The sequence below is a fragment of the Struthio camelus genome, chromosome 13 (assembly GCF_040807025.1).
Source record: "Struthio camelus isolate bStrCam1 chromosome 13, bStrCam1.hap1, whole genome shotgun sequence".
NCBI lineage: Eukaryota > Metazoa > Chordata > Aves > Struthioniformes > Struthionidae > Struthio > Struthio camelus.
In genome coordinates this window covers 3,423,193-3,442,002 of record NC_090954.1, presented here as the reverse complement: position 1 = coordinate 3,442,002, position 18,810 = coordinate 3,423,193, and the positions used below count along the sequence as shown (strand labels likewise).

The 18,810-nt window shown below is 46.8% G+C and overlaps 1 protein-coding gene across 3 annotated transcripts in view; it reads left to right on the top strand.

The window, feature by feature from the left end:
- The window catches only part of FSTL4 (follistatin like 4), a 359,281-nt gene that overhangs the window by 77,094 nt on the left and 263,377 nt on the right, over positions 1 to 18,810 (top strand). For 2 of the 3 annotated variants that reach the window (XM_068959798.1, XM_068959793.1), the window contains exon 1: positions 18,612 to 18,637. The exons of the other annotated variant lie outside the window; for it this stretch is intronic. The gene's annotated coding sequence lies outside the window, so the exon portion shown is untranslated. Of the gene's footprint in view, positions 1 to 18,611; positions 18,638 to 18,810 lie in introns of those variants that run through there. 3 annotated transcript variants of the gene reach the window in all.

Sequence of the window (18,810 nt, the reverse complement as noted above, 5' to 3'; positions counted from 1 at the left end):
GAGGTTAGCCTACTACAGTTTTCATCCAGGCGATACTGGGGATGTCAGAAATGAGTCCCATCTGCCAGTATCTTCCATTTCTGGGGACGCACTAGCGTTGGCCATGTTTCTGTGGGCAAGAAGGAAGTTCCAGTGATCCAGACAGGAATTTTTGTGCGCAAGTGGCACGCTCAGCTTTGAAATAAGGTCTAAATATCTTTGGTTCAGACATCTCTAAAAGACATCTCTAAAACCCCAGCAGTCAGGATGTTCTTCTCCAGAATCCTGCTATGATGTGTGTCACCAGGGACAGAAAAGGCATGTTATCGTCTGAAGAACATCATCTGCTTCTCAAGCAATTGCAACGTAAAGTGCTCAAACTCCTAGGAACTGCCTGCTTGTTTAGGCTGGTGAACTACTTGCTCGTCTGCATCCTAGTTACTTTTGGCTTCATTTTTCAATTAGAATTGTTTATGCTTTTTATTGCTCTGTAAATGCTTTTCCACAATACTGGCCAAATCTTTTAAATGGTGTTTTTACAATAAAAACACTGAATGTATAATATTTTCCTTTTCCAAAACCTGGAAAGCACAACTCTGTGAAATAAAACAAATACATTAGTCAGCCAGCAGCATTATACCAGAACGCAGGCAAAATTTGCTCCTATGGAGAAGTTCTAGTAATTAGATTTGTGAGCTCTTCTGCAGAAGAGTTATAGTGCCCATAGATTTGCTTCTGTTTTTTTTTTTTTTTCCCCCTCCCCACCTCAGCTTCTCTCTGATCTACACAGGCAGGATTGACTTCTAACAGTCCATGGTGCCTCTGGGACTGCCAGTGGACTTGTTAAATTGTGATAGTAATTTTGAGGCTGTTGGCCACCCATTTGTTATGAAATGAAGTAACTCTCCTTACATGAGCTGTCAGACAGAAATTACTTTTAGTTGCAATCAATCAAAATTTCAACTGGAGACTTCAAGGTGACGGCTGTGAACTTTGTTACCTATTAAAGGCCCATGAAGCCATCTAGGCTTTTTCATTTTTGGGTAGAATAGTATTTCTATATTCCTGTGCTGCAGGAAGTATTGTTTATGTTCCCTAACTCCATAGCATTAAATGCAATAAATCCTGTATTTCAGAAAACTACCTCCATCAAAGTTGAAATTTAAGTTCTTCGGGCCAAATTCTGATCTGCCCTCCCCCTGCTGTTCAAAGTAATAAATGCTTTAAATAAACTCTGGGGAAAGTTTCTGGCTCCATGGCAATAAAACCAAAAATAGTGATCCAAAAATTATGTATTTATAACATTTCATCAGGCTCAAAATTACCTCTGTTCTTCTCATACTACTGTTTAGGGTCTATCAAGCAAGTAGCAGTCTCCTGTTATGCTCGTTCTAGCATATGCGCCTTTAAACTGCTGGCGTATTGAGCCCAGGAACTGTGGTTTTGTGATCTTTAAAGACTTCTTTTACAAGGGGCTTGACTAAGAGAAAGTGAATATCCATAAGCATTATATAGTTACATAAATGCGAATCTGCACAGTACTTTGCATTTGAATATTTCTCCTCAATACCTTTTGCTTACACTTCATTTTTAATCAAGAGAATTGAATGTAACCCAAAACAGGACCTTTCCCTAATGCTGAATTTAATGACCCTTTTAATACCAGTACAGCTGGGCTTCTTCTATCTGCTGTTCCCTCGTAGCTTTGGAGCATTAAACGCATTGCAAAAATGACTTTTTGGTATGGTCCACAAATTATCCAAAAGGCACACAGAAGCAGTATACTCATCCAGCATGAAATCAAAAACTAATCAATGCAGATTATGTTAGATTAGCTAAGCAAGTAAACAATTAGCAAAGTTAATGTTAGCTACCCTGTCCTTCAACATTAAGCAGTTAAGGAATTTGTCTTCCCAGACATGTTTAGTTCCAGTTCATGTCGGTGACATTACAGGTTATTGGATGATTTTTTCAAACTAGCAATTCCTGTTGGCCTGTTATTTTCACTCCTGTGCAAGCCTTGAACAAAAATGAAAGCAAGTACTGGCGAGAAGAGGGCGTTAGGTGGCTGAGAATGACTTGTGGACTTTAACGTGAAAACGCGACACATCACAGCGAATCGTCCTTCTCGGCTCAAGTTGTCACACGTTGCGGGCGGGCAGCTCCCGCGGGGCGAGAGCTTGGGGCAGAGCCCGGCGGCGTGGATGCGCCCGCGCTCGGCCGCCTGCCTGGCCACGTGCGCCCCGGGGCACCCGCCTGGTGCCCCTCCAGGACCTGCCGGCCTTTCCCGTGGTCCTGGGGGTCGGCGTTTCCACCAGCTCGATGGAAAAGCAGGGAGAGCCCGGCTGGGAGTCGCGTCCTTCCCAGGGTGAGATGAGCTAGCCCCGTTGGGCGGGCTCAGGAGGGCAGAGCTGCTGCGGGTCTGTTACTGAGGGGTTCTGGTAAACATGAAGGCTAAATAAATACATGTATATTTTTTGCTTTTTACTGATGGAGTCGTGTAAGCGTCTGATTTGTCCTGCTGAATTCCCTACAGTGTTCAGGTCTACTTTTTCCTCATTAACGTCACAGTGAAAACAGCACTGCCGGGTGGGCTTCTGAGACAGGACAACCTGCTGGACTCACCCTTTGCTTTAGGTCTCGTAAACCTCACTGCTCAGCTGGTGCAGACTGATAGGCGGTGAAACACGTGTGGTGCGTGTGCAGGTCTCGCTACAACACCGCCTTTCACTCTTGATTTAACCTGTCTTTTTTTTTTTTCCCTCAAGTCTCCTCAAACTAACACAAACGCACCAACGAAAGTAATTAATTTAGCTGTATTAAGCCCACGTCACAGCGTCTGTTTGCTAATATCGCTCTTACCAGTCTGCATAACGAACATAAGCCTGACTTCAGAGGTCTCACAGTAATATAGGAATTAAATTTGGGTTTATTTGCACAATTAATAGGCTAATAACAAACACAATCCATTTTTAGCTGCTGTTTTTACAGAATTGTTGACGAAAGGGAATTTGCGCAGTGGTCACGTCTGAAACGCGACAGCTGTCTCCTCTCATTAACATGGGCTGGTCTAACTTCTTTTCGCTCTGAATAAGTCTTCCCAACCCGGTATTGCTGTATTTCTGTATTTCACCTGCTCGCCGTTACTTGCCAAAATTTCAGATCATTTAACAACTTTTTTTGTCATTTTGTGATAGCCTTTGCAAAGGATTAAATCTCTCATTAAACCAGGTGATGGCCACTACAAAGTTTAATTAGCACAATGTATTAGTATTTACCTGAGGTCACTGACTTCTGTATCAAGGCAGCTCGGTACGGCAGCTCGGTTTACGTAGCGGAGGAGCGTAAGGGAAACGGCAGAGCTTGGAAGATACTTGTGATAGGAACTGGCTTTCCCACCCCGTAGCGGCGGCGGGCGCTGCACGAGGTGCTCCCCGTCCCGCTGCTCCGTCGGCGCGTGCACGACGCTTGTAAGTACCTTCGCCGGAAAATGAGATTCGAGGAGTGACCGGCAGGGGCAAGCGCACGTATTCGGGCATTACCTTCCACTGCGCTGCAACCTGCAACCCCCTAAACGCCGTGGTGGGGCTTTGTCCCTTCTCCCAGCTGGAAGGATACTGCTGGCGTAAAGGAAAAAGTTTGTCTTCTCAGCAGAAAAATGCTGAAGGTCGAACGCAATTTTGTTAACAGGTATTTGGGGTGTTTTTCCACTTTAACAGATTAATTGTGTTTCTTTTTGGTCCTCAAAGGCTTTGCTGAATCACTGTTTGTTCCTTTTTTTGGCATGGAAACTTATTAGTGATTCTGAGAAATAAATTGCCAAGGCTCCAGAAGCCGGTGCCAAACCCTGCTGGTGTTTAGGTGTTTCCAGATGGTAAATCTGTGACGGATTGAAATAAGTAAATTAACACAGGCATGTATACGATGGTTTTTGGTTTTACCACAAAAAGAAATCTTTATAGAAATTCTTAAACACACAGTTTTTTAAATTTTATCTTAGGGTCATGCACTTAAACTTCTATCTAAGAAATGAGTGCAAACAGAGACTTCCACCGTGAAATTTTCCAGAAAAAATTCTAAACATATTAAATAACTTTTTACTTCTTTCAAGCCAGTGCAAAGATGCATGCTAAAGAGATTTGGGCTAATTAATATTGGTTAGACCCGGACTACAAAAAGCGATAGGGACCAGGTGCTATATTTTTCCGCAGTTTGTGTTGTAGGAGTTATAGGAAAGGACAGATCTACTTCCAGGCCGAGTCTCCGTGTGCTCCGAAGCTGGAGTGACAGACAGGTTTAGCAGGGGACGCGTGAGCATCACGCGGCGTCGGTATCTGCTCGGCGAGGGCTGTGCCGCCGACCACCGCAGAGTCGCTGGCGCGTTACCTGGGGGCAGAATATTACAGTGCTGATAACGTGACAAATTCACCCGCAGCCGAGCAGATAACGTGGCATGCGTTGGGACTGCCGCGCGGAGGTAAACGCGTCCCGTTGCGTGTTATCCCTTCCACCGCAGAGCGAGCCTTTTCGTTGCGTTGGAGGGTGCTGGTTGCGCACCTCTGTGCTCTCGACTATTTACTTAGCGGAAGATAGGCAGAGATGATGCTAATAGCACATTCTAGCACCTAAGTATCATGGCAGGTATGTTTTAAAGCAGGTCCCATAAACCCACGGGCAGCCAAGCGGGCTCCCTTCACAGGGGCCTGAAAGTATCAAGAACTGGTGCCATTTCGTGGGCAGGGGTAAAATTAGGCCTAAGGGGTCTTCGTCAGTCGTATTGGTGGTAGAGAGAGATCCGAGGGGTGCTCTTCGCTCCCTCATAGTCCAGGGGAAGTGACGGCGTGTTCATCGCGGATGCACAAAGATGCGTTTTCTCGTGTTGCAGCTCTCATAAGTAGTGTGCCATTTTCAAACAGCAATGGTAAGAACTTCCCTGCCTAAAAACGTGAAGAGAGGATTTTTCTGCATTTTATGATTTCCTTCCAGACTTTGTCTAAAGGACGTTTTGTGGACATCAAGAGAGTTTCCCAAGCGTGCCACCCCGTCTCCCTTCAGCTGCAGGAGACGAGGAAAGGACGTGGCGCTTTGAACCGCTCGCTCCCTTCAAGCAGGTCCCCGGAGCTGCTGCGGGACCCTGTGGCGGCCCGAGGCCCCAGCCCCTCACCTGTGCTTCTGGTCCTCTTCGTTCTGATGAAGCCACGGCTGATGCTGCACTGAATTTGGGCCTGATCCTGCTCCCTTAGCTCCTGCGGTATGTGATCTGATTCAGTGAGCAGTCTGTTTGAAATATGAGCCTAATCCCAGAGTAATGTACTATTCCTTTTAGATTTAACTTTAAATGGTCCCTACAGAATGAATTTTTTAGCAGGGCGGTGTAATCTGTCTGTGAAATCTTGACAACAGGGTCCATAATGAAAATGGAAACGTCTAAAACTTGCGATTTAAATGCGAGCCCACAAGGTTGTGCAGAGAGGCCCAAACCCTGCCCAGCACCGGTGCCTTTTGCTTCCCAGCGTAAGCCTGGCAAAAAAGGAAAATGCTTATCACCAGCCAGACAGCCATCGCCATCGCCCCGCACCTCTGAAAACCAGCCCTTCCGGCAGTCCCGCGGCAGGGACCGCGTCCCGCCGCAGGGCCTGTGACATTGTACTGAAAACGCAACTCCCTTTTTGTGCCAAGTCTGCGGCCGGCTGACCATCGTGCAGAGCCTTGTGGCTGCGTGGGTTTGCGTTTCTCCAGCCGCTTGACTACAGCTGGGGACCACTGCAACTGACGGGTGTTTTAATAATATTGTGCGGGCTTGTTCTGCAACATGGGTCTCTGGATGCTGCAAAAAACGTAAATCATCCGTGTAAGGAAACAGCAAAGTGTTACATACTACAGCCCAATGCAGTAACAATTCTAAGGTAGAAGAGCCTAAGCATGAAAACAATCTTTGTTGGTACAAGTTTCGTTTAATTTGTAGAGAAGGCTAACTAATATAAAAGGATTGAACTTGATCAAATCATAGTCATAGGTTGACTTCAGTTGCCTAGAAAAGTCTGAATTGATTCGAGCTTTAAACACAGTTGAACTTAAAAGAATGCATCTTTGAACAACTGAGCTTGTAAAGAAATTGTACGGTGGTTCAGCTGAGACGCTTTTTGTGTCCTTACACTTTTTTAAAAGGAAGACATTTCAAGATTTTTGCAATGTGTTTTAACTTTAAAGCTCTCGTATTTAAGTGCTTTGATGAAGTAAAGGAGTCTCCATTAAAAAGAGGAAGCAAGTTAATTTCTTGGTCATTTTCCAAGATGTCCCCTGCGACATATTTTCCTATTTCACTCTGAATAAGGAATCCTGATTATGAAATCGATTTAGATTTAACAAATGTTTTAGCCATAAAAGTATAACTGAAGGAAAGCACATGAAGAGAATGGTTATTATTAGACAGAAAGAAAATGGTTCTGGGTGGATTACATGTTTTGGTGAAAACTTGCCCCGGTTTTGAAATTTTAACGTAACTTTTTTTCGTGTTCTACACTTCTACAGCTTGATTCTGCTATTAGTGACTCATCAGGGCCATTTATTGTGGTGGAGTCTGTAGCAGTTACTGAGGTGGAATGCTAAGCTACTGCAAATTAGATCGGTTTGTGTGTGTACATGGGTCTGTGGAGAAGAAAATGACCTTCATCTGAGATTTCCAGACACTTCCATTTTCCATAGCATCGTTATGATGTTTTCTGACAAATAGCATGGAACAAAAAGGATCAATTAGCTTATAATCGAGAGCAGAATGTATTAAAAAAATGACTAGCAGTTCCATTTGCCTCAGCTGAAAATGGAACCTGACGTTAGGAGAGGGAGTTCGGCGTTTTTTGAAAATGAAGACAGTGAACGATGCATCGAGCCAGACATGAGGAGCCGAGGGACCCCGAATCAGTACCTCGGAGCCCCAGGCCCCTGCGTAATGATCTGAACCAAGTCACCTGAAATCCACCCCTTGCTAATTGATGCTTGAGGACGTTACATCACGCAGTATATGTTGCAGAAGAGCGTACCTCCACGCACACACGCAGAGGAAAAACCCTGTTGCTCTTTGGGGCTGATGGCACCCAGAGGGATCCTGACGGCAGGAAAGACTTGGGCATCTCTTTCTGCATTCTGAAGTCCAGGCGGCTTTGGCTGGTTGGTTGCCACGGCCTGTCCAAACTCCAGTAAGTAACTGTGGAAGTTTGTGCACTCTGATTCACTTTAAACAATGTGTTGGGCAACGACAGTAAAAAAACAAAAGCCTATCAATAATCAAGGGATTGTGGTTAAAAAAAATGAATGGCTCCCGATACAAAATTGGATCTCTAGGTCTTCACTCATCCACTTCAGAACTAGTTCAAAGCTATCCGAGGTAATAAAAGACCTTGCTAAAACAAAAGACCTATCCAAGCTAATAAAAAACTTGACAGAGTTACTGTGTGTCATTTTCTAGGGAGCTGTAACTACTGCGTTATAGCAGTTCATTGAGAACTAAGTACAGAGCCCAAACACTGACGAAGCTTCTGAAGAAAAATGAATCGTGGCTGGATCAGATAGAAACCCAAAAGTGCTGTGTTAGAGGTTAAAACCATTCCAGGAGCTGAATGCCTTTGCTGCATAGAAGAGCATGCGACAAAGAGTTTCATTTAAAGACGGAGTTCATTTGCCACAGGAACAATGAGGTTTTGCTTTTTTAATCAAAATGCAGACAAGTAATTTCTTAGGCAAGCAAAGCCCTGAATTATGTTAGGGAAGATACAATCGTGAGTAAACAGTCTTTTCTGTAATACAGCTATAAAATATTGTAATATACATATACATGAAATAAAGGAGTGGTTGAACTTGTCATTTAATTGTATTATCAGATTTGCAGCTTGTGAAAATGTCAGCGAAAATAGCACAGTGTGTAGGACGGGTCAATTTATTAATTGTGGATAATTTTTAAGCCATCTCCAGCCTGTGCTATTGTATTTCTTATTCATAAGTGTTCACCAAGTAGCTTGGATAAATAATTTTCAGCCAGCAGGTTAGTTTTTCATAATCTTTCCATTTCGATTACTTTCTGGTTGTCTACCAGGATCAGTGACTGGTCTCCGAGGTCACAGAACATCATTTCTGCTTGGATGCCTGTACCTTCTCTGGTAGGAGAGTAATGTTTAGCATATGTCCGGTATGAGCTTTTGGATCATCTAACATTTGTGAAGCTCTTTCTGAATATCTGTAACCTCCCAAGTAACAGGATAAAAGGGCTAACCTATTTACTTGTGAATATATGTCTAATTCTTGCCCGCTTTCCTGTTCTCCAAACCAGTTCTATTATAGCCTGCTTCAAATCAAATCACATAAAAACTGTACTCCAGCTAGTAATTGTTATTATTTTCACAAGCCAAGGCACAAAGACTTGAAGGTTTCTGCTAACTTGCGCAGGATGCTCATGTCCCTGTTCACAACAGGAATTCGCCCGTACTGGCACCGGTAAAACCAGTCACCCCAGGCAGAGCTGCACGAACTCTCCATTGGGGCTTTCTGAACTAGAAATTCAAGGTAGGCTTTAGAGCTCAGGAGAAGTAGCTGGATTTTCAAAATATTTCGGGACCGAGAGTGTTTTTAGTAATCCCCTCACTTTTTTAAGTGAATGACAGTAGAGTCGGGGAGCTAATCTGACATAAGCCCTTCCTCACTTCCCGGGAGAGCGGCCCTCCACGTGGAGCTGTCACAGCTCCTGGTAAAGCTCCACTCTATCCAGCATGGAGGAAATAATCTCTTATATCAGCTGAAAAAATTGGGGTGTGGGGGCATACATGGAAAATGGGAATATTTTAGGCACTTCCAGTTGGAATAGTGTGGCAAAAAGAGATTTTTTTCCCCCCACTGTAGGAGATTTTATTTCAGATTTCACAGCTCAGAGGACCAGGTTCATGCCTTGACTTCAGGGTTTCCCAAAGAGCAGATACCTCTAAGCTTGGGACATATTTCCTCTTTATGCTCTGGGCTCTTTTTTTGGTTTAAAGCTATACTTATTTAAGGAGATCTGTTTGTATGTGGATCAGGAAGCCTAAAATAGACTATTTCCTGTTTTGCAGTTTTCAATTTGTGGTCTGAGGCAGGGAGGGAATATTTAAATGCACATATGAGATTGTACCCCTGTGCCCCTGGGGAGACGGGACTGCAAAATCTTCATTAAGGCCATGTGAGAGGCAAAAAAATACGGAATAAAAAGGAGACAGCTCTTCATATAATTCATAGACCAGAATATATTGCCTTGAATATTAGCTGTGGGTCTCATCCCCTGAGATCTGAACACACCGGCAATGAGGAGATTTGAACAGGTTCCCAGACATTAGGGAATTAGGCAATACATGAGGAAGGTGAGATGAGAGTAGGGACTAGAGATGTCCCCTTTCTCTAGTTATTGCTGTTTAAAATGCACCAGAAAAAGACGAATTTTGTAACACTGTCAAAAAAAAGGGAAGAAACAAGATATATGCAGCTTGCAGTTCACACTACCTTTAACTTTCTTTTCCGTCTGAATCTGAGCTAATAGGAACAATAACTATCCTACCTGCCAACTGACCCGAAAGGTGTGTGGTGGTGTGCTAATCTGCCTCTACCCGTATTGACTGCTGGTCCCTAAGGGGTTGCGTTGCAGGAGTCAGAAATAAATTACCCATCAGAATCAATGAAACTCATGACTGTGGCTTACTTGGACGCAGCTCTGTCACTGTTGCTTGCAAATGATAAGCGCTTGCAGATTACTTCAATACTTTGTCTCTTGAGCGTATAAAGTGTGAGCAGCCTACCCCCGGGAGAAGCCCGCTTGGCAGTGTATGGGCTTTTTTGGATCGTTGCTACTGTTTTGCAGTACCATTGGGTCAGACAAAGGATCTTAAAAATCAGCATTGCTTTTGCTCTTTGGTGCGGAAAACGTATTAAGCGAATTGGTGGACGCTGTGTTGTTGAGGTCTCAGTGACGCTGAGGTTTGTTATTGCGCTAGGATGAAATAATGAGGAAAACTTCCTTTTCTTCCCATTTCAACAGCTCCCCCAAAGTTCAAATGAAAGTGAAAAAGCGCAACTACTTTCTTGTCTCTGTTGTACCTTGACTTTTAGTTAGTTTATAAGCTGCTAAATAGAGAGAGTTCACTGGCTGCAGGATCTGTGTTGTTGGGGGAAGAAGAACTAAGTTAGCCTACTGGGCAACTGCCTTGGGTCTTTGAGAGACCATCTGGTACTGTTAAAACCCACAGAAGAGAGATACATGTACGGAGAGTGTGCCATTAAGCTATGGAAGAGATGCAGTCAAGAAATCATCAGCAGTGCTAGTTATATTTAGGGCCAAGTCAAGTAGCCTTAGGCTGAATAGAGCCGTATGTTGCAGGGGGGAAAATGCGTTGAGGTGCTGGGTCTCAAGAGGGTTGCTCAGGGCCTTCTCCAGTCAAACTTTAAATATCTCAAAGATGAGGGATCCCTCAGTCTCCTGGGGCCCCTGTTGCAGTATTTAACTGCCCTCACGGTGACTTTTTTTTTTTTTTTAAAATCTAGCAGAGCTTCCCTAGTTGCAGCGTGTGGCCATTGCCTCATCCTTTGCATATGCCTCTGAGGAGAGCCTGGTCCCTCTCCTCTGCGCCCTCCCGCTCAACAGCAAAGCGACTCCTCCTGAGCCTTCTCTCGTCTGAAGGCTGAACAAACTCATTTAGATAAGACTTTATTCTTTCATTTGTGGAGTTATGGTGTAGTGAGTGTCATTAGCACAATGTAATTATGGAGAAGTTTGTTTTTGTTTCAGTCACTGTAATATTTTCCCCATCCGTGGGTTGTGATGCGAAGCCCTAATCCTGCCAACGTGCCAGCTGACAGCTCGGGTAAATACTCAGGGTCAGGCTGGGCTTTGCAGCTGTGATACGGATTTCAGTGCTTCACTGAAAACTAGCTTGCGCGCCTCCACATGAACTGCAGTCACCTATTTGCATTGCATCGCAGATGTACTCGCTGTAATACTACCTATAACTCTGCAAAGCCAACAGCTGGCCCCATTAAATTTGGTAGAAATATTGTTATTGGTTCCAGCGGGCCTGGTAATTCATTTCTTTATTTTGCATTTTTTTCTACAGAACCTAAGAGTCACTCAAATGATTGAATGACCTGTCTGAACCAGTCAGAGCTCCGGCTTGGAGATTTGGTTGGTTCGGGCAATTACATGGTTACCTGCGCCACTTCCACGGACTTTACGCTTTCTTCCAGGTCACTATCTATTATTTTCAGAATGGAAAATTCAAAGATCAGAAAGCACCTAATAGCTTGAGAGAGACAATGCCTTATAAAAATGTTATTGCTATTGACTTTGTGGAAGATTTGATTACAATGAATTGTCAGGGAAATGATTTAGTACTAAACATTGATGACTATAATATCCAAGAGTTATCTGGGACAATAAGAGACAAGAAAACGTCTCTCTTCTTTTACTTCGGGAGAGACTGCTGCCAAGGGATAACACAGATTCAGTATAGTCACTACTAAGAGTGATAGGCTTCTACTAACGATATAAAAGCAACAGAAATTGTGTTGGAAGAGTTACTGCAGAAATTTGACCAAACAAGTAACAAATATATAAGTAAAAATAATTCCATAAGCAGTTGTGGCAAACGATTAAAAGATTAATTTTTTCTTCCTTAAAACAGTTTATCAACAACTGTTTCAAGCAAACGGCCATACATAAGGCAAAACAACCGAAAATCAATGTCTGCACAAGGTCCCAAGACAGATTTGTTGAAGCCATTTAACACGTTGCTCTCTTACTGGCGTACATTTGAGCCTTAAGCATGAGAAATTTCTACTCCTGGCTCAAACTATGGTTCCAAAAATTCTCTGTCAAGCTTCATTATTTCCTCAGTTACTCCAGCCTGCCTTTCGCGTCTCCCCGCGTGCGGTCCTAGCTGGAGTTTTACAACTAGTTGTTTCAGTTCAGCTCGAGATTGCAGGCAAGTAGCTGTCCAAAGAACGTAAAAATCTTACTCCTCTTCAAACCGGAGACTGTCTTTAAAATGCAGCATTACAAAGCAAAGCCTGGCGTCCTCCTTTTTTATGAGCGATTCTCGAGGGGCGCTTAGCGGGCGAGTGCCGCATCTGGCACGTCCTAGCCGCGGCTTCCGCTGTCTGAGCGCGAACTTTGCAAACCGCTCGCGAATAACCTTTTCCAGGGCGCTTTCCCCGGCTGGGGCGGGCTGGGCGGTTTGCTTCCTGGCGTGCCCGCTGGACGGCAGCCGGCGCCGAGCCCGCTAGCGCGACGCAGCCTGGGCAGCGCCGGCGACGTTGATTCACCGCGAGGGGGAAATTGCAGCGTCCGGGGTCTCTGCTGTGGATAAAACACGCAGCATCGGGGTCGCTGGCCTCTTCTCTTAGTGATAAAATATATTTGTTTGTGACGTAGATCTTAATCGGTCTCAGAAAAGCGTTTTTAGTTTTTGCAGTAGCATTTATGATGATTGAAAGTGTAGCCTAGAGAGGACATCTTTCTGTAGCAATGAACAAAAATAAGAATAACTTTTCAGCATTACCGTATATCAATAGCCAATTATTTTTGTATGGATGGGCTCTGGCTGGCTGCTAATGGACTGACAACGAGAGAAGTCTTCCAGGAGAGGAGCCGTCATTTTAAAGATGGAGTGGCTGGCCTTTTAATTTTAAGGTATTACCAAAATCACACCTTTCACCTTTAAAAATTGTAAATGATCAAGGTCCTGTTCTAAATCATTTCCTTGCTGTTTGAACTGAGCCTGGCTAATGCCACGTCACGGTTTGTCTTTCTTAGCGCTGATGGTGCCATTTACATTTCCTGATTTTTCTTGAAGAACTACATCTCCGTGCTTGTACTCTCCCTTCCAGCCTGCTTTCCAGCCATCTGGCTGCAGAGGGAATTTAAGGGATCCGTAGCCAGTTCACCCTAGCTCATATGTGTTTCTTGAACTTGATATACAGCTTAGCTATGCACAGGCTTGAAGTAACACCTATTCAGTGAGGAGATAAAGCACTTTGATGCTTCGGAAAACTTTTTTTTCAAATAGTCTGCAAGAGACTCACGTTCCTTGCTGTTTTTTCTCCTCTTTCGGTGAATATTATTTCATCTTCCTCCCTTTCATTCATCTGCCTCCTTCTCTCTGACACTCGGAAAATTTGGGTGATTTGGAAATTTTGGCCGATTTGGAGTAGGTGTCCCTTCCCTCTGACCGCCTGCCTTGCTGGCTGCCGCAGAGCCAGCAGCGTTAACAGCTCTGCTAACACTCCCCTTTCTAAATCTCCTCTTGAAATGAAGCTGAAAGATCACCACAGGCTTCAGAATATGCACCAAGACTTTCGGTAATATTTTATATTTATATTTATAATGTGTATTTTCGGACTTGACAGTAATTTTGAGTAGTAAAAAAGTTCAGAAAAATCTGATCACCTTATCATTCAAAGCAGCCACGGGTCAAAGTGCTTTCTTGTCTTCGGATAGGCGCTGCCCACCGTCTTTGATGGTCTCTCCTGTGCGTCTGGGAGAGGAGACCAACAAAATATTCCAAGATAGGAAAACTGAGAAAAACGGGTGCCATTCTCAAAGCCACGAGTTCAGTCACTGGGCGTCGGATCTGTTTGCACTAGTCCTGCGTTAGCCTTATGTGCTTGGTTTAACAGGGCAAGTGAAATGGAGGGAGCCACCGAAAGTTGCCACCTCAGTTTTAATTCAGGTATCCGAGGCTATTCGTCATGGACCGTCCCCACGCCCCCTCCACAGCCACGAACCAGCTGCGCTGGCAACCCCCACGCACATAAGAAATGTGCCTGGAGCTCCTGCGACGTTTTATATTCCAAACTTTGCCCAGTGGCTGATGGTTCCTTCCTCAAAGTGACATATTGATTGTGGGTACACGTCGGGCAAGTAGGATTGTGTGCAGCATTTTGAGCTCATCATCTGTTATCCCGTTCTCATTGTCATCCGAGGCCCAGACAGTATCAAATTGGAAGCAGTAGTGTAGAAAATTACGAACAAATCAAAAAAGACTACAGCTGTGAAATGAATCAAGCCACTGTTTCTACATTTACTATTTCCTTTGGTATGAAACATCTTCTACAATTTACTCTTTTATGATTTGGGGCCAGGAGCTCGGCAGGCAGGCAGGCAGCGGGCGGGCAGGTCGCACCCCGGAGCGCAGCGTCTGGGGGGCTCTTCCCAAAACGGGGCCATAATGCACTAAAACACGACAAAGGCGGAGAAGGCCAGATCGCCGCGGGCAGCCTAAGCGCTCGCCACCGCTTAACCTACCTCCGTGAATCCTTTTGGCCAGCCGCCGGAGCAGCCGGCTCTGGGGAAGACGCGAGCTGGCCCGAGGGCACCCAGGCCACCGGGGCAGCAGAAGAGAGGGTCCCTGGGCTCCTCTCCCCTTGCCGCTTCTTAAGTGCTGTGGTTAGAAAAGTTGACGTCCGGGCTGCGCGTCAGCTTTTCGGAGCGGCCTCTCGACGCACTGATGCTGCACCTTGAGAGCGGGCTCTGCGTACGTGTGTGTTTGTATGAAGATGACCACATTAAATCTAAGTGGAAATAAATGATAATTTAACTGGCACGCATACGCAAGGCTGACACAATCTCTAAAGGTTTGAGGCTGCTATTAAATTTGTTCCTCCTTATTAATTTGTGGCCAAGAGAATACTGAAAAGCTGGCAACTCTGAAGTTGACATAAAAAGTAAGAGATATACAACTGGCACGGATAATTTTATGCACTGTCAAAGTGAAAAGGCTTGGCTAAATGGATGTAGGCAAAGATACACACTATCATCTTAATGAGCAATTAAAAGATGGACTCCTAATAATTGAATCATGACTCTTGTCACATTTGTATTTGTTTAATATCTCTAGTTTTGGCTGAATCTAGTTTTGAGTTCCTATTTTAATAAGGACTAATTTAGGCTCTTGGTTCAAATAACTAAAAGGGATGAGCATGAATCTTGTTGTCCTATTACATCCCGAGCGTCTTGTTTCCAGTGAATACAATGTTCTGTTGCAGACTCGTGTGTAATTACTACATTTAGATAGCAGGACTGGGCAAAAGGGGAGTGATTTGCTCTAGTTCAAAGTCTAAATTTGCAAAGAGGAGAACACCTGTTCCTCCTCTGAAGATCACTTAGTCAAATTTGGAAGTACTTCATATGGTTACCCGTTAATTCCTTTCCTGGTAGAAATCAGGGGGTCTTGGCTACAGCCGTTGCTCTGCTTACAGGGGAAAAAAAAGTCCAGTAAGAGGAGACCATCTGTTCTTCAAAACACTCTTCCCTTAAACTAAGTGCCCTGGTCATCCTTGGGTGCTATCGTATCTTCAGTGACATGAAACTCTGGGTTGCCAATCTGTTGTTTAAAATTCTCATCAAATTCTCGAAGTCATGTCAGTCAAAGCGGCCAACAGTTTGCCCATTTCCAGCTCCTCTCACCGCGGTACGTGAGGCTGGGACCGGCCCAGTCTCGGCTTTTCTCACAGTCCTCGCATTTACCCATGTTCTGCGAAACGCAATGTTGCTTGCAGCTTCAGCTCATTTAAAGTTCCAGAGTGCTTTTGTTTGCTTTCTTGTTTTGGGGGTTTAGCATGTTTTCAAATGGGGAGGAGGGGGCACCTGCATTCTCATTTGGGGGAACTGGTTATCCTACCTTTTTATGAGAAGAAATTGTAAAATCTTGTTTCTCAGCTTCCTCTGCATACGAATCCTCCCATCCCCAAGTGTGTCTTTAAAATCATCCGTTTCCCATTTCCTTCTACCTTCAATCAGTGTTTTTTGGACGTCTCCAATTCCCAGTTCAAAGAAAGCAGCATTTATTTTGCCTTAAACTCCTCTGGGCCTGAAGATGAAGAATTTATTAGTTCTTCATTGCCAATGCACTCTGGAGCCGGCAGCAGTTCATTTCTCCAGCTCTAAACCAGAAGCATCTGCTGAGGCTTCACAGCTGGGCGACCGTGCAGGGGTCCTGGGGGACAGTGGACCCCCAGAACGGCCCAGAAGGGCTCCCAACTGCCCGTGGGACTCAGGCAGGTGCATTTAACAGGGTGCTAAATGTCTCCAGACGAAAGTACGTCCTAGTTGCCCGAGCATTGGTTCTTGCAGCTTAACTAGTCTCAATACAGGTTAAAAATGCTTGAAAAGGAGGGGAATCGGGCTGGCGGGGGAAGGCGCGTGTCCGTAGCTTGCTTTTGTAAACCTCTTTTTGAAAAGGTAGAAATACTGAGAAGATTCGGAACCAAAATATCGGGGAGTTGCAGAGCAGCCCAGCGCGCGCTGAAAACGACTCCTGGGATCTCGCGCTGCGCCTGTCACACGGGAAGGATAAATCTGGGCGTCTCGCTTCCGGAGGCAGCGGCATGAGGAAGGCGGGCGCCTTCGGCAGCCCGTGGCGGACGGGGGCAGACGGGCCGCGCTGAGCTGCCCAAAGCCAGGCTGGCCGTAAGCGTGCAAACCGCGGGCAGCGGCTTTCCCCGCGGTGCAAAACCGCTGTGTCCCGTTGGTCCCGACGCCAGGGTCACGGGGAAGCAGGCGCGCAGCAGCCGCGGTTGGTACATTTAAAACTCTCAGGTTACGTCAAATGAGCAAAATGCGCCTACAGGGGTGTCAGGTAAAGCATCGCCCGGGCAAACTGTGTAGGTGAAAGCAGCATGATTTCCGCCTCGCACCCGCAAGCAGGTGGGAATGTGAATACATAGGGGCGTCTGTGGATGCTTTAACCGCATCTGTTAATAATCTTATGTGTGTGGCTGTCTTTAAGAGAAACAGAGAAATTATTGAATACTTGAAACTGACAGTCAGCCGAGGCTGTCCGAGAGACGTTTTCATTGAATAAATCATGTTGGTAAGTGGAAAGACTTTTTTTTTCTTCCCTTCAGGAAATGGGAGAGTTGTCTCGGCAGCTACTGTTTCCTATTTTTTCCCCTCAGGAAAGAGAAAAAGATCTCGCTGAAGATATGTATTTTCCTCTGGTTAGATTTCAGCTTTATTTTTTATTTTTTTAAACCTCAGACCTTTCAAACCTACAGGCCAGCTGTGAAATACTCATTCATTTCTTCTCATAGGACACTGCGTGAAGACCTGCTTTATATTGCACACGAGGAATTCACAGCGGATACTCCCTGTTTTATAACGTTTGTGATTTCTTTTGTAATCCAAACCCTAAATCAGCAGTTTCAGATCTTTCTCATTAGGAAGACGAAAACCAGAGCAAAGAAGAATCCCTACAAGCCTTTGTGCCCAGTTCGGGCAGAATAAACTCCATTTTTTGCAAGTGCGGAACAATTTTGGGAGGTGCCGCGTCAGAGCGGCCAGAGGAACCCTGGCAAAGGCTCCTGCCTGAGCTCCTGGAGTTTGCTGCGAAGAACAACTGAAAAACCTGCTCAGCCTCAGGAAGGAGCCGCTTCTCCCTGCCGGCTCGTGCCTGCTTTTGTGAGCGGTGCTTTCATAAGCAGCGGCCGCCTTCTCCTGCCACGGCCGAGCGAGGGGGTCCTGTCCTTTTCTCACTGAAGTCAATGACAAGTCCAATTGTATTCAGTAGGATCCGGCTGTAAGATTCCTTAGAGGCAGAAATACAAAACCTGACATAGTTTATCAGGTGTTGTAGGCTGCTCAGCTCCTTCGCGCCCGCCTCCAGTTTACGCCTAATCCTGGTCCTAGCGTTTGAAACGAGACACCTTAAATCCCCTTTAACTCTACGGTCTAATTCCCCTGTAAACACTGAACCCTCTTTAAAATATAAATGAGCAGTGATTATATTGAATTTTCTTTTTCTTTTCTTTTTTTTTTTTTTAACCGAACGCTTCGGTGGGAAGGAGGGCGAGCGGATTTCAGCCCCGCATAAGCAGGGACTTGCAGAGCCGCCGCGGGCTTGTCCCCCTTGTCCGTCGGAGGCGAAATCGGTGGGTCCAGCGGATGCTTTTCAAACCGCACGCGTTTCTTTCTGAGTTGTTCCGGCTTTAATAGCTTGAACTACTGGATTTAAAGCTGGGCAGCAGGCCGGGGGGGGTCCGCGGAGCCGCAGGGTGCGAACCCAGCCCCGCGGCACCCAGCACCCGTCCCGGGGGGGGGGGGGGGGGCAGCGCCGCAGCGGGGGGCCGCCGGGGCAGCAGGCCTAGCCAGTGCCCCAGCGCGGGGGTGCGTGCCCATGGGTCGGGCCCGGTGCTCCTTCTACCCCGACGGGGCGGCCCCGCTTCCCCCCCCCCCCCCCGCCCCGGTGCATCCCCCGACGGGGCAACCCCGCTGCATCCCGCGACGGGGCGGCCCTATCCCCCCCCCGGTGCATCCCCCGACGGGGCGACTCCGCTGCCCCCCCCCGCCCCCAGCCCCGGTGCATCCCCCGACGGGGCAGCCCCGCTGCCCGCTCCCCCCTCTGCCCTCCCGCCGCGCGCCCCGAGGGGGCGGGGCCGGCGCCCCGCACAGGTGCCGGCGATTGGGCGGAATATGCAAATGCGGCGGTGACGTCAGGCGGCTCCGGCCCAGAGAGCAGAAATAGGGCCGGGCCGGCCCGCGGCGCGCACTCTGCCGCCGCCGCCGCCGCCGCCGCCGCCGCCGCCGCCGCCGCCGCCGCCGCCGCCGCCGCCGCCGCCGCCGCCGCCGCCGCCGCCGCCTTCGCCTTCGCGCCAGGTGAGTCCGGCCGAGGCCACCGCCCCCCCTTCCCCCCCCCGGTAGCGCCCCGCGGCGGAGCGCGCCCGGCAGCAGCGCCGCCTCCCCGTCGCGCCCCCCGCGGGCCGCCGCTCGCCGCCCCGGGAGCTCGGAGCTGCCGGTCTGCGGGGCTGGAAGGCTCCTTCCCTCCCTCC